General features: G+C 51.4%; 1 pseudogene; it reads right to left on the reverse strand.

The window, feature by feature from the left end:
• Nucleotides 1-326: 326 nt before the first annotated feature.
• LOC136469636 (protein DETOXIFICATION 35-like) lies at nucleotides 327-4,501 on the reverse strand (annotated as a pseudogene).
• Nucleotides 4,502-7,887: the final 3,386 nt, after the last annotated feature.

A 7,887-nucleotide genomic window follows, 5' to 3' on the forward strand; every position in this document is an offset into this window, starting at 1 on the left:
CTCGGTACTGTGGTTGACTCGAATGTCATGTCGTACCCTGTGCTCGTCATTATGAAGGAGCAGGGTGCAGTCTTCGAGCGAGGCGGAGCCAGCTTAGGGACATTGGGCGAGGCGGAGCCAGCCCTCAGTTGTCGAGCAAGGCGGAGTCCAACCCTTGGGGGTCGGGCGAGGCGGAGCCAGCCCTCGGGGGTCGGACGAGGTGGAGCCAGCCCTTGGGGGTCGGGCGAGGCAGAGCCAGCCCTCGGGCATCGGGCGAGGCGGAGCCAGCCTAGAACGTCGGGCAAGGCGGAGCAAGCCCGGGACATCGAGCGAGGCGGAGCCAATCTTCAGTCGTTCGGGCAAGAATCTAGCTGTGTTCTTGTCTGCAGTTGCCAAAACAAAAGGAGACCAATCATGTGCAAGTAGTTATACCACCGGCTTGCATTGCAAGAACCATGGGATAGCAAAAACAAAAGGGATGGTACAAAAAGCCATGGAGCGTTGTTGTTACCTCTGCTTTCCAATCTGTCCTCCAAATCACAACTAGCAAGATGAGCGTCTGAAGGGTGACACCACAGAGCATGCTTGACCAAATCCCCTGCGAGTATCATCATCGGAGACAAAACTAAAATGTAACGGAATTCAAATACAAATCGCTAAAGGATTGGCTGATTACGTGTACGTGTCTCATTCATGCAAACATAAAGCTTCTTTCGCTTCGCTGAAAAGCACTGTTCGCTGATTTGTTGCGAGCTGATAAGTTCAAGCGAACAGGGCACAGCGGATTTTTTTTATCCACCCAACTGAGGTTTAGCTAGCTAAAGTTCACCCGGCTAAATTTTAGATGTGATGTTTGTATGCTCCAGCTAATAGACTCAGCTAAATTTTAGTTGGGTTGAAATAGCTAAATTTTACCTAGTCTTTTAGCTGAGCCTGTTTGAAAATCTAGCAGCTAAAATTTTGTTGGTAACAGACCCAACATGCGGTAGCAAGAATTAATTACCCCGACTCCGAAGTTGAACTTGTAGCCGAGCAAGTAGCCCAGCTGCAGGCCGAAGATGTAGTAGCAGCCGAGGTTGATGTAGGCGACGAGGCCCTGCCATCCGCCCTCAACAGCGAGCCCCGAAACCACGGGCTGCACGGTTGAGCACCATGGTGAGGCCGAGCAGGCTGGCGATCTTGGCGACGGCTCGCTGCAGCGTGACGTCGCTGGTGAATACGATGGAGAAGCTGTCCCTGAAGATGAGGATGAGGGCCATGCACACGATCCCGATCAGCAGCGCCTCGCCGATGACCACTATGACGGCGTTCCATGCGGCCCTTGGACGGCCGGAGCCAAGCTCATTGGAGACCCGGACGCTGAAAATAGTAAATGGCCAAGAAACGCAGCAGAGCAGAGGTTGTTTCAGTATCACAGTACCCGGTAGCAGCAAGCATATATAAATATATATTAATTATGCCAGAACAGAATATATTTAGCTATATTATGCAGTAGAGTATAAGGAAAGAGGTAGATTATCTGGACTGGACCTGATAGCGGCATTGAGGCCGATGAAGATCATGCCCTCCCATCCGTTTATGTTCATGCTGAAGATAACAAACAGGAGAAAGAGCTATGTTTGTCAGATATATAAAGAGTATAGTAGTTATGGTTTGTTATTAGTTGTGCCTAAAAAAAAGATTAAACAAAAGAATGCAAGAAACATTCTTATCTAATCTATTATTGATATATACTCCTTCGAGCGTACCATATGCCTAGTGAGTCAACAGCAATCTGCGCGTCCTCCAGGTCGCCGGTGAGCACGGTGATCATCAGACTGTTTGCTTATCGTAAATTTCTAGCCAGAACAGTATTTTTCTCTCACACTAAACCAGCCAGCAGTAATAATCTACGATCGTATACGATTGTACCAGCCCCAGCCGAACAGAGCATGACGGCGGACTCGAGCGAGAGCCATCCCCTCCAGCCGTCCTTGCACCATCCGAGGATGTAGGCCACCTGGCCGAGCGCCATGATCCAGTGGCCGACGTCGTAGGTGGCGCCGCCGCCGGGGAGGCCCCAGCCGAGCACGTAGACGAAGAGGTAGTTGAGGAGGACGTTGGCGAGGAGCGCCCCGAAGCCGATGTAGGCGGGCACGGTGACCTTGCTCTGCGCCTGGAGGAACTTGCTGGCGCCGAAGTTGATGGCCATGGCGTAGATAGAGGGGACGATGTAGGTGGCGAAGCTAGCGGACTCGCGCGCGACATCGGCGTCCTGGCCGATGAGCAGGAGCAGCGGCTCGGCGAAGACGAAGAGGGGCGTCATGAGGACGCAGGTGAAAGGTCCTAATATGGCTAGAGGGGGGGTGAATAGCCTATTTAAAAATCTACAAATCCACTAGAGCAATTTGATTAGTATGACAAATAGCGTAATGCAAACTTGCTCTAGCTCTACAAGGGTTGCAAGCCACCTATCCAACAATTTTAGTTGCAATGATTACTTAGGCACACAAATTTGCTATGTAACTACTCACTAAGAGCTCTCAAACTTGCTATTCTAAAGAGCTCAACTAGATGAATGTAAATAATAAAGCAAGCTCTCAATTCTAATTACACTAAAGAGCTTGTATCAACTAGTTTGCAAGAATGTAAATAAGTGAGTAGGGTGATTATACCGCCGTGTAGGAGATGAACCAATCACAAGATGAATATATAGCCAATCACCGGGAGAATGCCAAAGACAAGAGACAATCGATTTTCTCCCGAGGTTCACGTGCTTGCCAACACGCTACGTCCCCGTTGTATCGACCAACACTTGGTGGTTCGGCGGCTAAGAGGTGTTTCACAAACCTCGTCCACACGATTGGACACCGCAAGAACCGACCCACAAGTGAGATAACTCAATGACATGAGCAATTTACTAGAGTTACCTTTCGGCGCTCCGCCAGGGAAGGTACAACTCCCCTCACAATCACCGGAGACAGCCACGAACAATCACCAACTCGTGCCGATCCTCCACCGCTGCTCCAACCGTCTAGGTGGTGGCAACCACCAAGAGAAACAAGCGAAATCCGCAGCGCAACACGAATACCAAGTGCCTCTAGATGCAATCACTCAAGCAATGCACTTGGATTCTCTCCCAATCTCACAATGATGATGGATCAATGATGGAGATGAGTGGGAGGGCTTTGGCTAAGCTCACAAGGTTGTTATGTCAATGAAAATGTGCAAGCGATGTACCTTGAGCCGGCCATGGGGCTATAAATAGAGCCCCCATCAAATAGAGCCGTTGTACCCCTTCACTGGGCAAAACACGCTCTGACCGGACGCTCCGGTCATACCGACCGGACGCTGGCCCTCAGCGTCCGATCGCCCGATGGACGCCACGCGTCACCAGCTTCAAACGTTGTTCGTCAGATTTCAACGGCTACGAAGTTGACCGGACGCTCCGGTCAAAACTGACCGGACGCTAAAGCCCCAGCGTCGGGTCATTTCCAGTAAGCTCCCCGAGGCATGTTTTTTTCGACCGGACGCGTCCGGTCCACCTTGACCGGACACAGCCAGCGTCCGGTGCTCAACCCTAGCCACTGTGCCGTCTGACAGCTCGACCGGACGCAGCCTTTCAGCGTCCGGTCGCTGAGTGACCCAGCGTCCGGTCAGTAGACCGACGCCAGCATCATTTCGACCAACTCCATTTTAACTCTAACTTCTTCACCGTTGCTCAAATGTGCCAACCACCAAGAATTTTGCATCCGGCGTAATAGAAAATAGACATTTCATTTTTCCAAAAGCACCGAATCCCGTCCCCATCTCAACCCTGCAAACACCTTGTGCTCATGTGTTAGCATATTTTCACAAATATTTTCAAGGGTGTTAGCACTCCACTAGATCCTAAATGCATATGCAATGAGTTAGAGCATCTAGTGGCACTTTGATAACCGCATTTCGATACGAGTTACACTCCTCTTAATAGTACGGCTATCTATCCTAAATGTGATCACACTCACTAAGTGTCTTGATCACTAAAACAAAATGGCTCCTACATTTTATACCTTTGCCTTGAGCCTTTTGTTTCTCTTTCTTCTTTTCCAAGTTCAAGCATTTGATCATCACCATGCTATCACCATTGTCATGATCTTCGTCATTGCTTCATCACTTGGAGTAGTGCTACCTATCTCATAATCATCTTGATAAACTAGGTTAGCACTTAGGGTTTCATCAATTAACCAAAACCAAACTAGAGCTTTCAGCAGGCGGCGACGAGGATGAGCCAGGACTGCTAGAGGTAGACGCCAAGCATGGTGACCTGGCCGACGCCGAAAGCTTGGCTGTAGAGCGTCTCCAGCGCACTGCCCATGCCGAGGAGGAAGCCGAGCGCGAAGGTGGCGAAGACAGAGAGGCCGATGGAGGCGGCAGCCAGTGGGAGGGTACCGAGGTGGCCGATGAACATCTAGGTGATGGAGCTAATGGCATACATGCTCAACATACTCACGGTGATGGGTAGGCCGATGCCCCAGAGGCGCTTGGACTCGTCCCAGACCATGCGCGCGGCGTCCCCTGCGGTGCGCACCGGCGGGGGGTCGGGCTTGTGGGAGGCCTGCCGGCCGCCGAGGAGCTACGCCCCCTCGATGGTGCTGGCGTCACCCCCCATCATAGTAGTCCTCCCGACGCCGGTGCTCGCCCTCACGCTCGCGATGGATGAAGGCTGGCCATCTCATCGCCCGTGCATTATTTGGGGATGCTTTTATATAGTTAGCTCGCTCGATCATAGCGACGAACTGGACGCAGGGACTTTCTGTCCGAATCAGTATAAATCTCGTGTCCTCTAAGCACATCATCTGAGCCAGACACGCAATACTAGAAATTTACTCATCGGTGGTAACTCGAAACATCGACTGTTGACGCGCCAATATGGACCTTTTTGCGCATCTCGACATCCACACCATGCCTCGGATGGCTATTCACGGCGTCAGCTAGGTCCTGGGCGCACACATGAGCTTTAGGAACCTAGACTTCATCGTCACGACGGAGGGAGGGTTGGTGCAGGCTCCCGCCGCCGTCCAACCTCTCCACTTCACTGGCCTCGACGCAATCGCTAAGATGCTTGAGGAGTTGAAGCTCCACGCACCGAAGGCCCGCACCCTCGGGAGCAACCAGCTCTTCGGCTTCGATTATGGGAGGCTAAAACACCAGCTTGGCGCCTTCCTAGGACCCCGACTGTCCCGAGAGGACTTGTGCCACCTCACCATCTTGTTCACCAATGTCATGACGCAGCTTGCCGGTTGAGACCCGCTCTCCCCGAAATACCTCATCCGGAGCGCCCCGACAGTGCTCCCGTCCGGTCTCCGCAACACCGTAGAGACCGTTGGCCGCCCTGTGGCGCAACACACGCTTCCATCCCTTGCGAACGACGAGTTCGTGGGGATGACCGAATATGTCATGGAATCTTTCCATGACCTCCTCACGGGAGATTCGGGGTCGCCCTCCGACTCTGACTCGAGCAGGGGGAGCCATCACCCTTCTTATGAAAATTTTGTGGTAGGTACCTCCAAGGGTCATGTCAAAAGCATCCATGAGGAAGAGGCTACCCCAACGAATGTGGTGGACCACCTAATCTAATACCTCCCAGGAGTACTTGTCTTCCATTAGACACTAAGTACCTAAGAGAGGACACTAAACTATGTAGTTCCATCGAGCACACCCCAAGGGAGAACTCAAAAATCCACATTTTTCCATCAGGATCATAAATGAGAGACAAAGCTTACTACATTCTTAAGCCATTTCTTACCGCACTTTATTACAGTAGCCGAATATTACCTCAATTCATTATGACAACGGAATATAACAATGTTATTAGAGTTATAGAGGAAGCAAGGATTAATTTAATGACGTGGTGGATCATTAACATAGTCGACATTTTTATACGAGAGATGCTAGCAGATTTTACATCTTTTCTTATAAAAACCTTTCGTGAGGGTTATAAATAAACACTATGATCGTAGTGTGAAAGGAATCCTCTCTGAGCCCACCAGAAGGTTTCTATCGGTGCAGAAAGTGACCAACACATAAATATTTGTAGTTTTGCTGTACGTTGTGATCAGAGATGGCCTAGCACTCAATGACACAGGGTTTATACTGATTTCAGGCAACGTGCCCTACGTCCAGTTTGAGTCAGTCGGTGACTTTATTCCTAAGCCTAGATGCTCGAAGTTTGCTGTGGGGTTATAAACAGAAGGGAGAAAGATGGGGTACAAGAGGTCCGGTCGGACTCTCGTCTGAAGGGCCGAGAGTGACGGGAGCTTCACTATGTGCTATGTGTTTGAACATGTGCTTGAGGTTCAAACCTAGTGGTACTGCTGTTGTGTGTTAGTGAACTGATTGATCTCTTTTTGTTTGGGAGAGAGTGCATCCCCTTTTATAGATGAAGGGGATGGCCTTACAAGTGAGAGGAAGAGAGTGTACATATCCTAAGTCTGGTTGCCCACGCCATCGGGTACAAGATGATTGTAGGTGCCCATAACACTGTTAATGTCAGATGCATGTGGGAGGTCGCATCGTCTTCTTCTGGTATGGTAGACGTCGATGCCTGCCATACTATTGATGCCTAGAGGCATGCACCGGGTTTTTACCATGCTCATACGGTATGGCAGTTGTTGTGGGCGCCCACAACACTATAGGTCAAAAGTCAGCGCCCACAACACTATTCTGACATGCTTAGAAGTTTGCAGGGCACTCTTCTGACATGTCCTATCGGTACTGTCCTGTAGGTGTATAGGGTATGGTCCTCGGTGTTGCAGTTTGTCTTGAGTGCCCTGCTTTACTTTCTCCATTCGTTTCCTAGTCCTCACCGAGCGGGCATCACCGGTCGATTGGTCCCAATCAGCTCTGATTGCGCCAGTCAGAGAGGAGCTATAAGCATGAGTTCGTTGCATTCTAGGTCAGAGAAGTGGGTCAGAGTCGAAAGTGGTATTTTGACCAGGCCTTCTGGTCGGAGAGGCCATCCTGAGGTGGGTGGGTGTCAAAAGCAAGCGTTGTTCCTCCTTTGTGAGGCCTTCTGGTCAGAGAGACGGGCCGAAGTCGAAAGCGGGCGCCGTTCCTCCTCATCTAGGCCTTTCGGTCAGAGATTGGATTGTCCTTCTGGCCTATCATTTAGGTGTTTGGACCGGCCTAGGAGTTGTGTGTCATTCGCAATATTGTCTGCTAGGCTGAGCCTTTGTTGGGAAGCCGGTCCGTGAGGGACCCCGGGTTTATGAACCCAACAGAAGCCCCCGAGCCCCCAGGCGATTTGGATAGAATCATTTGAGAGATTTTTTGTCTTGACAGCGGGTGTGTGCGAGCGCACCTGCAGGTGTAGCCACTAAGCCCTCGGGTGATTCGGGTAGAATTGTCTAGGGGATTTTTCGTGTCGCCAGTGGGTGCACGCGAGCGCACCTGCGGGTGTAGCCCATGAGCCCCCGGGCAGAATCGCCTGGGGGATTTTGTCAGCGAGCGTGAGTGTGTGCTGTTTTGGTGGGTGTAGCCTCCCTTTTCTAGTTCCATCATTTCCAGGAGCGTGGTCCCAGGCATTGGGCGTGCCGTGGGATCAGGCGATCTAGGCGTCCAGCGCGCCCAGTGATTGGGTGAGTCAGAGTCGTGGATCCAGGCACGGCTAAGGCATTGGGCGTCTTGAGCCCCTAAGCCCCGTTGGGCTTGGTAGGGGTCGGTTGAGTTTTGTGCATTACCCCGTCCATGGTTTCTCACAACCGGAGGGGCTGAGCTAACGTCGCTTGCCTTGATGGCTCAAGTAACGCGCTCGGTGAGCTCGCTAACGGGTTTGTTCGAGTGAAGTCCGAGTACGTCGTTCATGACGGGGTCGGCATAGCCCTCATGTGGCACCCCACTGCTCCTCAACCTACAACCCAACAGATGCCTGGGTCATTCTAGAGACCA

The sequence above is a fragment of the Miscanthus floridulus genome, chromosome 8 (assembly GCF_019320115.1).
Source record: "Miscanthus floridulus cultivar M001 chromosome 8, ASM1932011v1, whole genome shotgun sequence".
Taxonomy (NCBI): domain Eukaryota; kingdom Viridiplantae; phylum Streptophyta; class Magnoliopsida; order Poales; family Poaceae; genus Miscanthus; species Miscanthus floridulus.